Genomic DNA, 18,092 nt, shown 5'->3' with positions numbered 1-18,092 from the left:
TGTGTTGGGGCTGGACTCTGGTGAAAGGTCAAACCATTTCCAATCATCCCCTCTCACATACAGCCTTCCTTTAAAACAGACCTAAAAAAATAATCCAGTGCAGGCAAGACATTTGCAGCTGGTTTATATGAAGGAGCATTTATTCTGTGTGTGTGTGTGTTCATATAGGTCTCTTCATGAGGAGAGAACAGGAGCTGGAAGAGGTGCAGATGGTGCCTTGTGGATCTTGTCATGGTTTAGTCAGTTCCTTCCCCTGGGTCTTCCTCCTGTCCCTCTTTACTTTATTTCAATCTCTAATCATGTGATGGAGGCTGGAAAAGCATAAGGCTCAGAGATTTTCACTTTCACTGCCAGCCTTTGGCTGAGATGTGCTGTGCCTCAGAATCACCTATCCTTCTACATCAGCTCTCTAGGAAGCTGAAATGACTGCTCCCACACAAACATCTGTCTTCCAGCCATCTGGAGACAGGAGAGAGATGGCACCAGCCACAGCTCTCTGAAAGCAATGGATTCATGGACAAGGGCACTGAAAGCAGTGGAACAGCAGAGGGCTTGCAAACATTTCATCAACAGCACAGCATGAGGTACTGCTCTCTCTCCTTTGTCAAGACCAGGCATTTGTCACTTGCTTAGAACAGTTTGTCAAAGAACCAGCAACGGGGCTTTTTTCATTGATAGCTCAGCCCAATGTCATGGCCAGTGTTTTATTGACACTTATATTCTTTTAGCATCAGGAGTTAGCAACTTAAAGGAAGGATTTAAAATATACAGATATGGGACCCAAGAAACATGTTCCATGCCTGCCTCTGTGCAGATTTCCAAGATCAAGCTTTTTAAGGAGATGTGTCCAGGTCCGTAACATTTTTCCATATTTTATTGCAGCAGCTGGGATAAAACCTGCAGTCCTACTCAGCCTTCAGCATTGACTTCAGCATAGAGAGGGTTTCATTTTCTGTGTGTCTAAACCACAGCTGAACATCTGGAAAATAGGGGACTTTTAATTCCTATTTTGTTTTTTTAGATCATCAACTATTCAAGGCATTTTCTTACTAACTAATACAACAAAAGCTTGCCCCAGCTCAGTCCACAAGGGAAGAGATTGTTACTAATGCTACTTCTGACAGCCTGGCAAAGAGAACTCTTAACGCTTTAGGTAATGAAGAGGTGACAACAGGTCAAATTTCAACTTGCTCAACGCTGAAATTTCCAAAAAGTGTAGAAGAATCATTCCCTAAATACTCATTTTGTTCAGCAAGTGCATGGGAAGGAAAAGAGCAAAATCTGACCTGTGTGTGTGGGCATTCAGGCATGCACACACATGGACATGTGTGCCTTGGAATCTGTTTGCAGTACCATAATGAAGCAACCTCCTGGAGCTGAGCTCTCCTGAGATCCTCAGGGGAAATACTGACTCTGCCCTTTCCAATCTGCTGAGAAGAAACATTTCATTTTTGAGTCTGGCTCAGTGAAAGGGCTGATAGCAGCTGTACTGAAGAGCCTGCCTTTTGAATAAACACTGACTTGCTTATCCAAAAGGCAGTAAAATCACCTTTGGTTTGATGGATTCAGCTGCAACATTGAGTAATGAGTTGAAAAATAACATTGCACAGACCTGTCAAGGCACCTCTGCATGATCAGACTCAGCATTACACAAGTTGACAGCAGTCTGTGGTGGGAAGTTACCCACTGACAAACTTTTTTCAAACCAAGTCAGCTCCTGGCTCATATAATACAAGTTACAATTGTCTCCCTTAATCCTCTCTGAGAGTGGTTTATCTGTAAACCATTGGAAGCGCTTCTTGAGCTGTTTCAGCTTTGATCTCCACATTATGACAGCTGTGACCGGGGCTGTGTGGAAGCTGTGGCTTACAGGGGTGCAGACACACAGCACAGCCCATCTGTCCTGGCTGGGAGATGCTGCGTGGGGTTCAGGGACAATGCTGAGCTGGCTGCTGCAGCAGCACCCAGCATGGGCTGAGGCCTCTCTAACCACACCATGTGCACAGTGGTGGTGCTTCAAACAACACCTGACACTTATTTTTGACTTGCCTTTCTCTCCAGGGCAGTAAATGTGGCAAATGGCTGCCTCTCTCTACAGCCAAAACCAGCAAGCCCAGAAGCAGGACAGTGTTTGCACATCCCTCCTACACCTACACAAAAATGCTGCTATGGGTGTGCTGCAGTTCACATAGAGAGCAGGGGGCAGGATAACTTTCTCTTGCTGCTGCTGTGCTGCAGAATAACATTAATACAAGAACCTCCTGGGCTCTGGGCAGTGCTGCATCCTGCCTGGGACAGCTGAGCTGGGGCAGTCCAGCTCAGCGAGAGGCCAAAGCTCTCAGGGCTGCCGGACCATCAGGAAGTTGTGGCTGTGTTTCCACCAGCTGTGTGCAGCCAGGGGCAGACAGTGCTGGGCTGTGCCCCCTGGTCACCACCCCCATCCTTGCCCTGCTCTTCTGGCTGGGTGCTGCAGGACAGTGCCACGCTGGGGAGGGCACTGCCCTGTCCCTCACCATTGCCCTCGGACCCTGACTGGCCTGTCCTCTTCTGTCAAGGTGCAGTTTTGGTGGAAACACTCTTTTCCTTTTTTAAAACACAGGACAGTTCCTTATGAGCCTGTCAAGCAGGTGTGGGTGAAAAGCAATGCTGTGCCGTAGACATGACTGCAGCATGCACCCAGGCTCCTGGCAACATGCCCTGGCATGTGTCCTGATCAGAGGAGCAATGCAAACAGGGACTTGGAGAAAGGCTTGTGTGCCTGCCTGTGAACTGATCCCCTTTTCCAACTGCAGAAAAACATGTAAAGACTAGAAAGTCGACTCAATAAAAGTATTGCCTCTGTCTATAAAGCATGCCTTGTCTAGGTCCTTAAACTATCAAGGCTACAACATATTATCAATAAATGCACCTGTATTTCACTGCATAGACATTTAATAAAAAACCCTTTTTATTTTGTGAGAGTTTCCTCCCTGCAGCGCAAGAAAAGTAATTCAAAACAGAGCCAGGAATAATGGGATACAGTCTGTGCAGAAAAGCCAAGGTGACCCTTTAGATAATCTTTAAAACCCCAGAAAATTAGACATTTCTTTTGCCTTGTGAGGACTGAAGCCCTGATGACCTGATCCCTAATACAGATAACACACATGAGAAGTGTGAATATGACTTAAATTGATGATGGCACTCCAGGTTAGGCTGTGCTGAAGCATGCTAGGGCCCTGTGCAGTTGTAGTTTATAGAAGCTTATGTGATCATTATTGTCTGTAATAAACATGCATGGACGGGTTAAATGTGTTACACGTGTTGCAGAATTATCACAGATAGATGCAAGCCCTTGCTGCAGGTAACCTATTGATCCTTTAGTCTTTGTAAAAAACTACCAGTAGCAGCTCTTTAGAAGTGAACATCCCATGAAGGGTGACTCAGCTTGCCCTAGGATGAGGATGTTCTCACTGCATTTGTTTCAGATTAATTCTCCATATCTGTTAGCATATTCCAATGCTTGCTCACCACTTGTCCTGTTAGCAGCCACCTAAACCTTTTGTGCTTACATACTTGCTTTTGAGGGGGAGGATAATTTTTGCTTGCCTTTACTGCAATGTCCCAAAAATACCCCCACTCTCTATGTGCAGTCACACAGAGCTAGTCTGCAGGGCTGTGTGTACAGAGCAGAAGGCAGCACGGGGCAGAAACCTCCAGGCACTTTTGGGCAAGGTGGAGCAGGTGCCAGGAGGAGCTGCTCCTTTGCTTACTTCCCAGCAGCAGAGCTCTCTGCAGGCAGTGTGACAGCAGGCAGAGGAGCACCAGCCTGGCCAGCACGGCGACTGTCCTTCATCCAGCTCCCAGGCACTGCTTATGCACAGGCTCTCTTATTCTGGCTGAGAAGCAGTTCCTGGACTCTCCTTTCCTGAGAAATCCCACCTCTCTCCAACCCATTGCTGGTCTGCATGCTTGGGCTCCATCTTATTTAATCCTGGTCTGGTTCCGGCATCCTGGGAGCCAGCGGAGTGCACCATGTGATGTGGGAGCTGTGGGTTCAAACCCCCAGGCATTCTAGAGTTTACATCTCCTGCTTCCTGGGGGTGTTTTGCAACACATGCTGTGAAAAAAACCCTTGTCTCCATACTCTCAGATGGACTACAGAAAATCAAGGTGCTCAGCCTTATCAACAAATCTGAAGAAAGGTGAGATTTCAGAGACAACACACTACTTAGAAGTGCTGCTTGCCTCAATCTTTGTTCAGTGCGTCAACTCTCATTTGGAGTTGCTGAACTTAAGTATCTTCCTCCCATGAAGGGCAAACAGAGATCCATCCCTACCCCCAGCTCCCTCCCCATCAGCCTGTCTCCTCACTGAATAGAGAACTCAGGACAATACTTTGTATTCCCTTGGGATCCTCTTAAACATTGGTGACCTCTTCCTGGGAGCCCAGTAAAGCATCTCAGTGGTTGACACAGGAGCACAGTACAGTCCAAGTCCTGAAGCTAGCCCTGCCTCAGGTGAGGCTAGAATATCTCCCAAGGTCTCCACCAAGCTGCATTTTCCCTCTGATCAATGAAGAAATGCCTCTAGGCTGATTTAGTTGCAGAAATTATGCTGGGGACATACTGTGACCTGCACTGGAATGTCAAAGCAGAGCCCAGATAAAAGTTCATCTGTGCTTCTGAGATTAAGGTCCAAGTTCTTTCTTTATTGTTACAAAACCCAAGAGCACTGTCAGACAAATCCTGCTATGTAGGATATTATCACTGACAATAATGTTACAAAGGCATGACTGATAAGGAAATGCCCAACTTCCACTCAAGTATTGATTGCCATTTATTTATTCTGGATATGCCAGTTTATTTGGAATAACTTGGTTTTTCTGGTTACCTGATAGACAATTAAACCTCCACCACTTTATTTTATTTGCTTTTAAAGTACTTGTAATCAAAACCTGCAGAAAGCTAAATAGCCGTCACAGCTGCTAGGAGATCTGTGCACATGCAAAAAATGTTTAAAAACAAACAAACAAAAGTTTTGTGAAATGCCCTACACATCCCAGATGTGGGCTGAGAAAAGGGGTAGGATCAGCACCAAATTTAGCCTGTCCTGCCTCCTCCCTGGGAAATGCCTGCCAGGGACCCACATGTGTGTGTAGTAACACAGCACTCACTCACATACCCCTGTTTGTCAAAGCTGTAGCAAGGTGGCAGGGGAGATGTCATCCCTCCAGCCACCCCTGGGTTCAGAGATTAACAACCACACCTTGAAATACCATCTTCTCATGAGCCAGGCAGCCAGTCAGGATCCTGGAGCATGCTTTCATGTGTGGTCAGCATGCGACTCTGATTTATGAGCCAGGGCTGCATTTTGATCACAGATGCCTGCCTGGTTTTGACAGCACGCTCTCACTGCGGTTTAAATGAAAGATGACTGCTATGTTATACTGCTGGTAACCAGGAAAACCGAGGAGTGATCAAGAGACAGAAGTTATTCTCCGTTGCAAAATCCTGTCTGGCAGGCTTGTGGGATGCTATCGTCTACCGGAGATGTAATTCCAGCACCATGCTGGGGCAGGAGCCAGTACTGAGGTCCCCCCGGGAAGCAGAGGGCAAAGCAAACAGGCAGCCTGGCAGCCTTTCCTGAATGAGCACAAGGAGGCAGGTTGTAGAGATGTTTTTTAACAAAGAAAGAGTGAGAGATCTGAGACAGGAAAGCCAAGTTTTGCAAACCAGTACAGTGTGTCCTAAAAAGCAGTAAACATCATTAAGATGGTTTAATGATTTTGCATGTGTACATGCCACCTTCCTTCTGGCCAGACTGTAACTGTGTGGCTCCCATGTTCCTGCAAGAAACTGGGCACTGCTTTTTCTTTTGCATCCATCCTTCTCATGTTTTTTTCCCTTCAGTTTCCAGCCAGTGTGCATTTTCTTCCCCCTCCCTCTAAAGAAGTCTCCATAAAAGCTTTCTGGCTCTACAGCAACAAGCATAGAAGTAAGAGAAGGTCTCAGAGTAGAGATAAGAGGTCCCACAGAATGCTCCAGCTCCAGCAAAGTTATAAATAGTTATCCTGCTATAGATATTCTCAAAGTCTTGCTCAGCATGATAACACAAGGCTGAAAGCCAAGGGTGAGATGATACAGTAATTACTTTACCAACACAAAGCTGAGCCAAATGAAGAATGCAAAGCAAAACTCTTAAAATTAAAACTGTTCATAGAACTTCAGAGGGTTCTGATCAGGATATGAAGATGTGTTTGCCCATTGCCTCACTATTCTTCCATTACAATGACCCTCTTCTCATCAGGGAGGCAGGTTTACTAAAGGCCCAGGAGAGCACCTCAGCATCAGGGAGGGGAAGAACAGCTCGTTCAACCCTCACCCCCATGTAAGTCTGGGTACTAAGCATTGAGACCCTTGGGATGGCAGGAACATGGTACCTGGATTGTGTCTTAGGGCTGATGGTGCTGCGCCTTTGCAGGGCTTATTTTGGTTTTTCCTCTTCCTCATATTTCTACAGGTGTGCTGGAGAGAGTCACCACTTTGTAGTGGTTTTGGGTGGGCCCTGCAAGGAGCAGGAGAATCATTCCTTGCTCTTGTGTACAGGGTTCATGTCCTCATGAGGTAAAGATTGTCATCCTCTGGTTATACAACCTAAAGTAAACAGAATTGTGTCAATTGATAGGAACTGCAGGTCTGACCCAAGGCTTACACCTAACCTTAGTGTTTGGAAAAGTAGGGGCTAGATGGACTCTTCTAGACTTCTAATTCTTCTCCAGCAGATAATGACCAACCTGCTGTGTAGTCTGTATTAAGTGTTCTAGTATGAAAGATCAGGTAAGAAAATAAAATATAAATTAACTTAAGGGTCTGCACAGGGTTTTGTTTTATTTTTCTCAAATGTGGGATTCACCTCACCTGGGCATCAAGGAATTTGTAGTTTCATTCAGACAATCAAATTATATATTCCCTTGTCTTAGTCCTCTGCAAAACATGAACCTCTAGGTGCCCTTCAGCCATACACACACTTTGTCCTTGGTCAAAGGACAAAGTGTGTGTATGGCTGAAGGGCACCTCGAGGTGCCCTTGCAGCTTCTTTCCTGAGCCATTCTCCCAGAAGAGTCAGGTTGAAGAGGCTGGATCCAACCTCTGTTGCTGGCCTGGGGTGTGACCCCATCCCTGTGCTTCTGGACTGGGATTTGAGGCATTGATCCTGGAGGTGGGAAGCACAGGTCTGAGGCTGTAGATTTCCACCCACACCCCAGGCTGCCCAGGCTGCCCAGGCTGCCCACTGACTGAGGGGGAAGCTGAGGGATGCACACAGATTCCAGCTTCCTTTGGAGTCTGTGCACTGGGAAATTTCGGGACTGACCAAACGGGTGAGGGGACATCAGTAATGGTGCTTTAGGGTCTCACCTGGGGCACAGGACAGCACTTTGTCCCAGCGTCAGGACTGTGCCCATCTCCACAGGGTGTTTCTTCATTCTCCATTTTCTCCTCTTCCATGAGCCACTCTGGGCAATATTTGATCCAAGTTCCTTAGCAAAGAAGCGTGAAATGAGAGCAGCCTCAGAAGGCACCAGATGGTTGGAAGATGGACGTTCCCACTATTTTTGAATGTATCCCCTGTGTTTCCATATTTTTCTCTGTGTCTTTTACTAGAGGAAGGTCACATTCTCCTGCTGCTCCCTCTGCTCCGGTGCTCCTCATCAAGGCTCTGCAGAACTGGAGTGGCTTTGCTTAGGGCATCATCACTCAAAAATCCCCAGTGGCTGATGAGACATTTCCAGGTATAATGTTACTTGCTGCTCAAGTGTTAGCACTCAAATTCCCAGCAATGTGGGAAGGATTATTAAAAAAAAAAAAAAAAAGAACAATTGAAAATGTTTCTCTGTTTGCTTTAAAGATGTTTTCAAAAAAGGGGTGTAGGAGTTATTTTGCTCACACTGAGTGGGCGCTGGAAAATGGTGCCAACAGCTGAATTTTGAAAGACATCTGAGAAAGACCAGAGGGGTCGATGGCCAAGCCAGAAGGAAGAGGCAGCAGTCAGGAAAGTGTGAGTGGGAGAGAGTCTGGCCACATTTTGGCTTTGCAGGCTGAAGGCAATGCAGATGTTTCATTGTGCTATGCAGGAAAGCAGGATCTGGGAGGGAAAGAAAATAAAGACTCAACCAAGCCAAGGCTCAGGTCTGAATACAGGTTTTAGAATAACAAGAGGAAAGAAGGGACAGGATGAGACTAAAGAGGGGAGGTGCTGCTTGCCTTTTCTCAGTGGGCAACAGCAGGACCAAATCTTCCTTATGCCTTACACCTATCCTACATATTTGTTATGGATTGGTACATGAAGTTGCTCATGGCAGTCTGCTTCCCAATTCCCACCAAGCTTTGAAGCACCATGGATGCTCAGCTGTCCCAAAGTGACCTTGGGAAATCTCATCCAATGTGTGTGGGAAAAAACCCCAACCTCTTCAACTGCACCTTCAAAGGATGTGCAATGCTCACTGGCACTGGTCTGGGACATAAGCTGAGAGCTGACTCAGGAAGGAGGTTACCTCCTCCTGTATGACTTCACAGCTTTCAGAAGCCACTGGGTGTTTCTTGAGAGACTCACATCCACCCAACCAAGTGTGGTGGGAAGACAGAATGGGGAAGATCACTGGGCAAATTATCTACTTGCAGAAATTGATCAATATGACACACTGTGGGTAGGAACATCTCTGAAACATGCTCTCTTCAGATGAATCAGAGGAAAATTCAAAACAAAACAGCACAGCAGAGACAAGGCTGGGATTTGTTTTTTTAACAGTGTTTATAATGCAGAAATATCCACTAGTTCTAGGAGCCTCATCTCACACTGAATTGCATATAAAAATTCATACAGTTACCCTGTAGTTTATAAAGTACAAAGCAGACAGTCAAGGAGAAGAGTGGGATTTGAAAATGGTATTGAAAATTATAAAACAGAGCTTTCCCTGTTTCAAAGGGGCACATGTCCTTGGGTGACACAAGTGTTTAATGAGGATCCTGTTCTAAGTGATTTCTGCAGGGAGATTCTTAAGTTACATGAGAGGTTGGGTTTAGTCTTCCCCAGCTCTTCCATTCCCATTAAGGGCCTTGTCCATTATAGTCTGAGGAAGTCTTGCCCGTGTAGTGTCAGTCACAGCCTTCTTGAAGATCACCAAAACTCTGTGCAGGTGGCAGAACATTAGAAAAAGCAAAAGAATAAGTCAAGCTTGCAAAATTCTCACAAGACCTCAGGCATGCAGGGCCTTACAGCAAGACTGTTGTGCCACGCCAGCACCTTGTATTTCAAAACACTGAAGACCAGGTAGAAATGCAATCCATGTGAATGTTTTATGAGGAGTATTGCACTGGTAAAATGCACAGATTCAATGTGAATTTAAAATTGGACCCTGCTTGGAGGCTGTGCAACATCGCTGGCATCTCATCAGGTCTGATGTGGGAGCAGGGCTTCTTCCCCCTGGCCTCCACCCTGCCCTTTCCCTGATAAAATAGCCTTTCCCCAAGCATTGCTCAGCCTGTGAAGTGGGGCTGCAGTGAATGCATGGCATGTTTGCACGTTTTGCCTCTCAGTCAGAGGAAAGGCCCACGGGAGGGTGTTGTGTGCCCAGCAATCCGGAACCTAGCTGGAATGGACTGAGGCAAACAGCCTGCATCCATCAGCACCGAGGGCTGCGGGCAAGGATGACTCTTCCTACAGAGTGGTCCTGACCTGTATCCTGAGCCCTGTGCTGATGCATGCACAGGCAATTTCAGCATCTTTCTCACCATTCCCAATGAAAACTTTGTCTCAGAGGCTGAGAGCCTACTTTGGTAGGCAGCACAGTTACAGGCTGTACCTGCCAGCTCATCCAGACCCTGTCCTGCCCTGCTTAATGGGTGTAGTGGTAGATGATGCTACACTCTGGCTACAGAGAGGAGAGCCTTGCTCCTCTGTACGTCAGCCAATGTGCTTCTGGAACGAAGGATCCATATGTAATAAGTGGGTAACAAGGAACAGCTCTGCACAGGAACAAGCCTTCCCCACAAAGTGGGGAGATTCATTCTCTAGCACAGAAGTGGCCTCCAATGAACTGCAGTGGGTAGGACCAAAACAGAAATGGGGAGTTTTCTCTGGCTGGTGCCATAGGGTTTTAAAGGAAGTGCAGCCTTGCTCAGACGAACCGTCTGTGTTTGAATTGTCTTGTAGAATTTCACCAGAGTGGCAATAACAAATGGGCTGGTTTCTGGCACCAAGGACTGATCCTTTGAAGAAGCATGAGTTTGTGAGGGGGCATTTCAGAGGATGCCCAGCTATTCAAGCACTGGCACAGAAGGAAGCTCATGACATCCTTTCTACAAGATTTCAGTGCTTCCTTCATCTGTGCTGTTGCCCACTTCTCCGGGGAGGCTACACAAAGGGCAGAGTCAGATTTTCACTTCGAACCCATCTAAAGGGTAAGAGCCAAAATCCAGTGCCTGCTGCAAATTTTGGATATGCAGTTAGCACAACTTGCCATGTATCCAACATCCTGCCGAGGAGATTTTGCAGACACACATGAGGAAATAAAAGGGAATGGATTAAAGCTTACAGTGTGAATGAACAGAATGCAGGGTCAAGCAATTTTAGCACTCAGAAGCTGCAGGAGGAAACATTCCTTATGCTGTTCTGGTCCTTCCTGCCTACTGATCATACTCATTTGGGGCTGGCTCAGAAAATAAAAATGTGAAGCATAAGTCCAACGTTGCCTGAGGCGTCTGCAACTCCCTGTCACACTAACACTTAACAGCTACCTCTGGTTGTAGTCTCACTTCTCTCAAATAAGCATAAATTTCAGAAAGTCACCATTAATCTGCCTCTGGCCTCTCCCCCTCCCAGTCCCACACCCTCTTCTTCACCAGGCTGTCAGGAGCAAGCAAACATAGGATGGGGGTTGGGAAGCAGCAGCTTATGAAATAAAGGTATGGAAACACTGTTGTGTAGTATTTAATCTTTTTTATTTCCTCTTTAATTGAAGCCTAAATGATGCTGGATTTTGCTTGGGGAGGTAGTTAAAACATCCATGGCTTTTAACAGACATGACGCCCAGCCAGAAGGGCTCAGCTCTTCTAAGCAAGGAAGGTTTGGTGTCAGTATTGGTTGAATCATCTTTAGGAACTACAGGTGTCTTTGCAATACATTAAGCAAGGCAGTGTTAGTGCCACACTGATCTTTCAGCACAGAAAGCAGAAATGGGAAAGTGTCATTAATTCATATGGTCTGGTAGAGGAAAGTTGACAAACAGCAGCTTTGTGAGGGATGTGTTAAGACCGGATCTGTAAGGAGAGAAAACGCAAAATGAACCTGAAGTGATGTGCCAGAGCATCCACACACACATCTGCACAAGTAGGGCTGCTTGGGACACCTCTGAAAGCCGTCAAATGTAGCACAGGATCTAAGGGACACCTGTGCCCCTTTGAAGCACCAGCTACAGATGAGATGAGGATGCCCTATAGCATCTCAGATGGGTTTAGAATCAAAGGAATCCTTGACCTCCAGCAGTTAGAATAGGATCCTCAATATCAAGATTGGAAATGAACAGCCGTACTGTAGAGGCTTGAGGTGTCACCCTAAATGTTATAGAATCATAGAAGATCTTGAGTTGGAAGGCACCCACAAGGATCATGAAGTCCAGCTCCTGGCTCTGCATAGGACAGCTCCAAATGTCACACCACATGCCTGAGAATGTTGTTGAAATACTTGATGAATTCTGGCAGGCTCAGCGCCATGATTAGGAATCCTGTCCCAGTACCTGAAGACCCTCTGGGAAAAGAAACTTTTCTTAATATCCCATACAAACCTTCCCTGACACAATGTCACAAAGGTGTTTAGGTCCTAATCCACAATCTCTCTCTGATATTTGTACAGGCACTCACTTCTGCCAGAAGTGCCTTTTGCCAAGAAAGACTGGAATATTCTCTGGTCTAAAAGACATTGTGTAATTGGTGTAAATGAAATTCAAAGTGTTTGAATTTTGCATACTTCTGGTATATTGATATAGCTACACATATTTGGCACGCAGTTACTTCTTGAGGAAGTAAAGCAAACACGTGCTTGTCTACCACAGCCTCCGTGTTTACCCAGCACTGACTCTGACAGCACAGCCAGACACTCACTCTGCTGAGGTACATCCTTTCTGAATGGATGGCAAAGGAAGGCCATGCTTAATCTGCTCTGTGACGTGAGCTGTGACACAGCTGGTCTGCAGGGTCTGAGCCTGACTACAGCATTTCTCCACTCCATATTTCTTCGCTGCAGCCCAAAAACTCACATTTCCTTGGTGAAAATAAATGTGGGGGAAAAGGATTATTCTTACTTTGATAAAATTTCAGAATAAAATCAGAGCAGGGACCTAGATCCAGGAGTATGAAAGCATTGCCATCTTCAAACTGTGCCTGTGCAAACCTTTGAAGACTGCCACCTGCACTGTGCCTGTACTCGTTGGATCATCCCTATTCCCATCTGCCAGCTATGGGCACTGCAAAACAGGCCAGGTCTCACCCCCTTCTTCTCACCCACAGGAGGAGCTGTGCTGTCTAATGACTTTGGAAATCTGACTTTTCCTTTTCTAGTATAAATTCTGACCCACTGTACGACATTAGCTGAGCTATGGAAGTGCTCCAGAACTCATTCTCTCACTTCAAAAAATAAGATTACAATAGCTACCGTGTACATTGGAAGGGGGCTGTAAAGGTGGAGCTTCTGCTGTGACACAGACTTGTGCTCAGACTATTGCTTGATACATTCACAAGTGTGATTTTAGTACACATTTCTGTGGGCAAGAAACTCAAATCAGCACATCCAGTTCTTTAGTCTCCAATCCTGGCTGTGAAAACTACAGATCTTCATCTTGCAAAAAGAGTACAGCCAAAGGGAAGAGCTGTTTGATTAAACAGCTCCTGTCTCAAGCACCAAATATATCACACATGCAAACAGACCCTGAGCCCAGACCTTGGGAGCCAGTTGCCCAGATGCCTTTGAGGATCTGGGCCTAAGGGCTCATTCCAACCAGCTGAAGTCAATGGGACTGTCCCTATATTTAAGTTTTTGCTGGATGACAGCCAAAGGCTCAGCATCTTGCAGAACTGGCTCTCATGATGTTGCATTCCTTAATAGCTGGGAAAGAGAGCAAAGCAATGTATAGCAGAAAGTGTCCATCCATATTAGTGGGTATTAGTAACCACTTTTAAAGGCCTAATCTATGTAAAAATGTTTTCTCCCCACCATCAGCAACTTCCCATCAAAGGCAGGAATTTCCCACGGCTGCCATGCCCTGAGCAAACAGAAAGGCTGAAAGGAAGAGCTGGATAATGAGCTGGGAGGGCGGGAGTTCCTGCACTGTGCGGGGCAGCGATGGGGCTCTGCGGAGCCACCTGGAGAACAGACCTGCCTTGAAAAGTGCAGAGGGTGAGGGTTTCAGTAGTGCCTTTTTAATTTTAAACAGTGATGCCTGTGGCTTTACAGCTTCATGCAAAGGCAGGCAGACAAACTGAAGTATGAAAGGAGCCTTATTAAAACACGCCATACATTATGTATGAACTTGAACTCTTCCTGACCTCTGTAGTCCTGGATCCGCCCCAATCCATAAACAGCTTGGTCCAAATTTTATGCTGCTGCAGTAATTTGAATAAAATCACAAGCTGTTTTTTTTCAAGGCAGTATACCCAAGTAAGAAAAGTTAGGGTGCCACTTTTTACAAAGATATCTGTCTCAGAAAGGTACCTGGCTGAGTACCATAGCTGGATGTTAGCAGTTGCCTGTAGCTACAAGCCCTCTGTAAACCAAAGCACAGCCCCCTTCCAAGCAAGCTGTTAAAATTTTTTCATTGCCATTCTCTAGCAAAATTATATTTAGAATGGCAAATGTACAATGGCGGTTAGAGCTGGCTGAGATATTCAGCATGAACACATGATCTGGTACATTGAGCTCTTTCTTGAACCACAGATTCTTTTATCTGATCTCGATTTTTGTAAAATGCTCATATTCTCATGTTTAGCATTGTGGGGTTGGTTTGGTTTGGTTCTTCTGCTGAATGACACACGAACAGTCTGAGCCACAAGGTTGTTTGCCTGCTCCTCAGCTCAGCTCTTTGCTTCTCCTGGCATTGGCCAGGTCACCCAACCCAGAAATTGCTGCTTTTCTTCTCTGATTCTCAGCCTTACACGTTTCACGTCTGAAACTTTATTCTGGTTTCAGTGCAAAGTATCTTCATTAATATGCAAATAGACATTTGACGGAAGGAGGCACTTGTCTTCTCCTCTGAGCTACTCAGAGCCCCCCAGAGCTCCTGGTGCCAAATTCCTGGACATCCCTTCTGCAGGCAACTAAGTGGCTGTGAGCACACTAAATGCAAGGCTTGCCTTTCCCCCACCAGCGCTGTGTTTTGGACTCTCTGGTGAGTCTCTTCAGCCATAAATACTTCTCTGAAGGGCAGAGGTTTGCTGGATATTGGCCTCAGAAAGTTAAAAGAGGAGTCTGGGCAAACTGGGATGGATTTCACAGGTGGTTTGCAAAACCTTTCCAGTGAGTCCCAAGCCAGCCAGCAAAGCCATGTCATCAGTGCAGAAATGGTTCCTGCCCCAGACCTTGTCCCCAGATGAAAGGCTGTGACTACAAAGTGAAAGAGAAATACTAACTTGTGTTACCCGGAGACAAAGAGAGGAAGCCTCCAAGAGAACTCGGAAAATTCAATTAAATTGGAGGCATCATTCACACAGAAACATTTTGAATGCAAATTAAGGCTCTTTGGCAAGTTCTAAACTTCTGAGATATTGATTGATTCTTTAATTTTTTTTAGCAAATTAATAACATTTCAGTGGTGAAGCGTAAAATGTAATTTTCAAGTTTGTGTGTTATGAAGTGGAGCCTGCAAAAACAAAATATAAAGTGTCTCTGGAAATAACTATCACAACTGTGATAATTGCTAGCAGTGGCTGTAATTCCCAGTAGCTGGCTGTACTCAGCTTTACACGAAATTGATTTGACTTTGCATTTACTTTTTGACCAGGGCTCAGGTGATTTAAATCCAGGTTCAAATTAAATATGGTTTCCCCAGTTAAGATAAAGCAATGTATCAAATGCCTACGGGAAAAGAACAGAAGGGGGTTGGAAAGCACTTTGTTCAAACTTTTAATTATTTTACCTCATTCACAGTCTGAGTGGCACAAGGATATGTTTTTGTTTGATCACATCAAACTTTCAGAGCACTACTCTTTTTTCTGCTACAGCTAGCACACTGCTTACACAGCATGGAGCTTTTTTCCCCTGACATTCACAGATGTGAGCTCTGATCCTCACACTTCAGAGCTGGAGGCTGATACCAAAAGAAAAAAAAAAAAAATCCCCAAGTACTCATTTCTCTGCCTGCAAACCCAGATCCTGAAGCACCGTGGCAGCTCTCAGCCTCTGCCTCAACATCATTGCAGGTTTGATTCGAAGTGCTTGCCTGGTGGAAAGTGCTGTTCTTGACCTCCAGCTGCAGAGTTTCCACTGAGCAAAACACCAAGTTCTGCTTACACATTTCCTGTGAATAATTCAGCTCTGTGTAATGCCCATGAACATGTCAGGTTTATCTTTTTGGGAGGTTTCCTCACAACCTTGCTGGCCCTGCTGAGCAACCTGCACTGCTCCTTGGCCTTTCAGCCTCATGGAAATCCCTACAGGCTCAAGGCAAAGGCTGTCTCACCCTTCCTGCAGCTTCACAGGGGAGCTCTGATGCCTTAAGTTTTAGCTTTCATATTTTTTAGATTCTGTACTGCCTTAGTGCGTGACTCTGAACTTCATATAGAGTGCTAGCAAGTTCTCCTCACGGGATAGTCAGACAAAACAATCCTTTTCCAGCCAGAGAACCAAGGACACCATTGCAGCTTCAGGCCCAAAAAGAGTAAACAACAGTGAATTGAGGAGAGCAATCTGAGAGGATGGGACTTCATAACCTAAAGCTGTAATTGGACAATTAACCCCAATATGTTAATGGACCAAAACTTATAAAAGTGTGAAAACTTGTGACTCGGTGTCCATCCCTGGTGGAGCCATGGCCAGGCTCTTGTACTGCCCCAGGTGTATCCTTTGAAGGCATTTTTAATAAATACCTACTTTATTCCTTTGACTCTGGCTAGCCTCTGTTGCAGGCCAGCCTCTTCAGGCACCAGCTCAATGGCAGGACACGGCTCCTCCTCACCTCTCCATTGGGCTGAAGTTGTTCTGAGAGCTGCCCTCTTTTGGCACAGTTTGGGAAATTGCCTTTAGGAGGTACAGCACAATCAAGAGCATGGAAGTGAGCTCCAAGCAGGTGAGAGCCAGACAGCACCCCAAAAAGGGGGGGTCTGCACCCATCTGTCTCCCTTACTTAGTGAAGGAGACAGGCAAGCAGCTCCTCTGGTCTCTGCTCCCTGCGAGGAGAGCAATGCTGAAGGTGACTGAGAAGGTCAAAGAGCCACTGCACCACAGACATCCTCTACCCCTCTGCACGTGGCAGCAGAGATGGGGAACAGACACTTTCCAACGTGGTCTCTGTCAGAGGGACCTTCAATGAGGCTCTTTCTTGCTGCTGGTAAAATTGTGCATTGACTTCACAGCATCATCCCTTTCTGGCAAAGGGAAGAGGAGCCTTTCATCTGGCTAAGCTGGACCTCAGTGCCAACCTCCCTGAGCTTTGCCCACTTGTGCATAAAGCAGGAGAGAAGCCAGAGCTAGGCAGAAAATATACAGCCAAGGCCTCCATGAGTAGGAAGAGTCCTGATCATCAGAACTATTTTTGGAGGAATCATTTAACTTTATCCCCCTTACCACTCTGACGGTGGAGAACAGAGCCAAAAACCCAGAGGGAGAAAAGATGATAAAAGGATTTTCCTTTCTAAGGGGAGGAGGGACCATTATCAGAGTCACAGAAAGAAGATCAAAAAGAGCTACACAAAGCAGAGGGTCAGGTTCTTTCAATCCAGAGGAATTAATTGTTTAAAGCCAGCAAAATACCTTAATAACAAATTTTTAAGCCCTCTATGTATGTTAATTATATCCCACCAAATTAATATTCATCAGCATATCTTGTCAAAGCATTAGAAATCAAAGACACACCTTCAAATTCTGGGGATCTGTGATAAACTGGGTGAAGAAAAACTGAGTAGCTGTGCCAGGGGGACTCAGTAGGTGTCCTAGATGTAGTGACAAAATGATCTGAGCAGGGGACAGAGCCGCTAGTGCCACTTTCCCTCACCCAGGAGAGCACTTGCGAGAAGCTGTGTGCAAAATCTGCTCAGCTTGTAACAGCACGTCTCCTGCGTGCACATGCCGCCAGTCCACGAGGATGTCAGCCCTGCAATCAGCATGGTTTTCATCAACAGGAACAAAGACATGTGAACAGCTACTGGCAAGAGGCCAGAACTTTCCCCCATCACATTTTTCACAGTCATTTTGAATATGACCTCAAGAAGACCTGTTTGTTTTGCCATAAAAGGCAAAGGGTCTAATCCTAGGCAGTTTTGTGCTGATGCTTCTAGTTTTGCAGGCATAAAAGCTTCTGCTTGAAGGCATTAGTAGAGAAAAGGGAGTCAAGATTGGTTATGTCCTGGTTCTTCACAGGATAAGGAGAAAATTACACATAGACCCAAGAAGGAGGTGTGGTACTTAACACATCAGCACTTGCTAATAAATGCAACCCAGGCTTAGATATTAGAAATGTGTGTGTGAGAGAGCATGTCTGGTGACAAGAGAAACACAGTGTAATTTATTAGTGGTGATTGGCACAACTGACTGCTCTTTGCCACTGGAGAAAGTAAGAAATTACTCCAGTTGCAGTTCTTGCCACTTGACACATGGAATAAGGCTGGAAACTCCTTCCCAGTCAAGAGGTATGCATTGTTTCTGAAACAATGGTGCTTGATAGCTAGCACCCAGCTCAGGACCAGTTAAATTCATTACACTGGGTCTACAGGCCCTGTCCTGCAGTCAAGAGGGACTGGTCCTCAAAGGACTTCAAAGCCTCTAAGCTAGCACGTAAGGGTCTACAATATGCATTTTTGCCAGTTCCATCCCTTAATTGTTGGGTGTCCTGAATAATTTTCCTTCACTTGAGC

This window comes from Serinus canaria, chromosome 1 (genome assembly GCF_022539315.1).
Source record: "Serinus canaria isolate serCan28SL12 chromosome 1, serCan2020, whole genome shotgun sequence".
NCBI lineage: Eukaryota > Metazoa > Chordata > Aves > Passeriformes > Fringillidae > Serinus > Serinus canaria.
The sequence above is the reverse complement of the archived record's forward strand: the minus strand, read 5'-3'. Positions refer to the sequence as shown.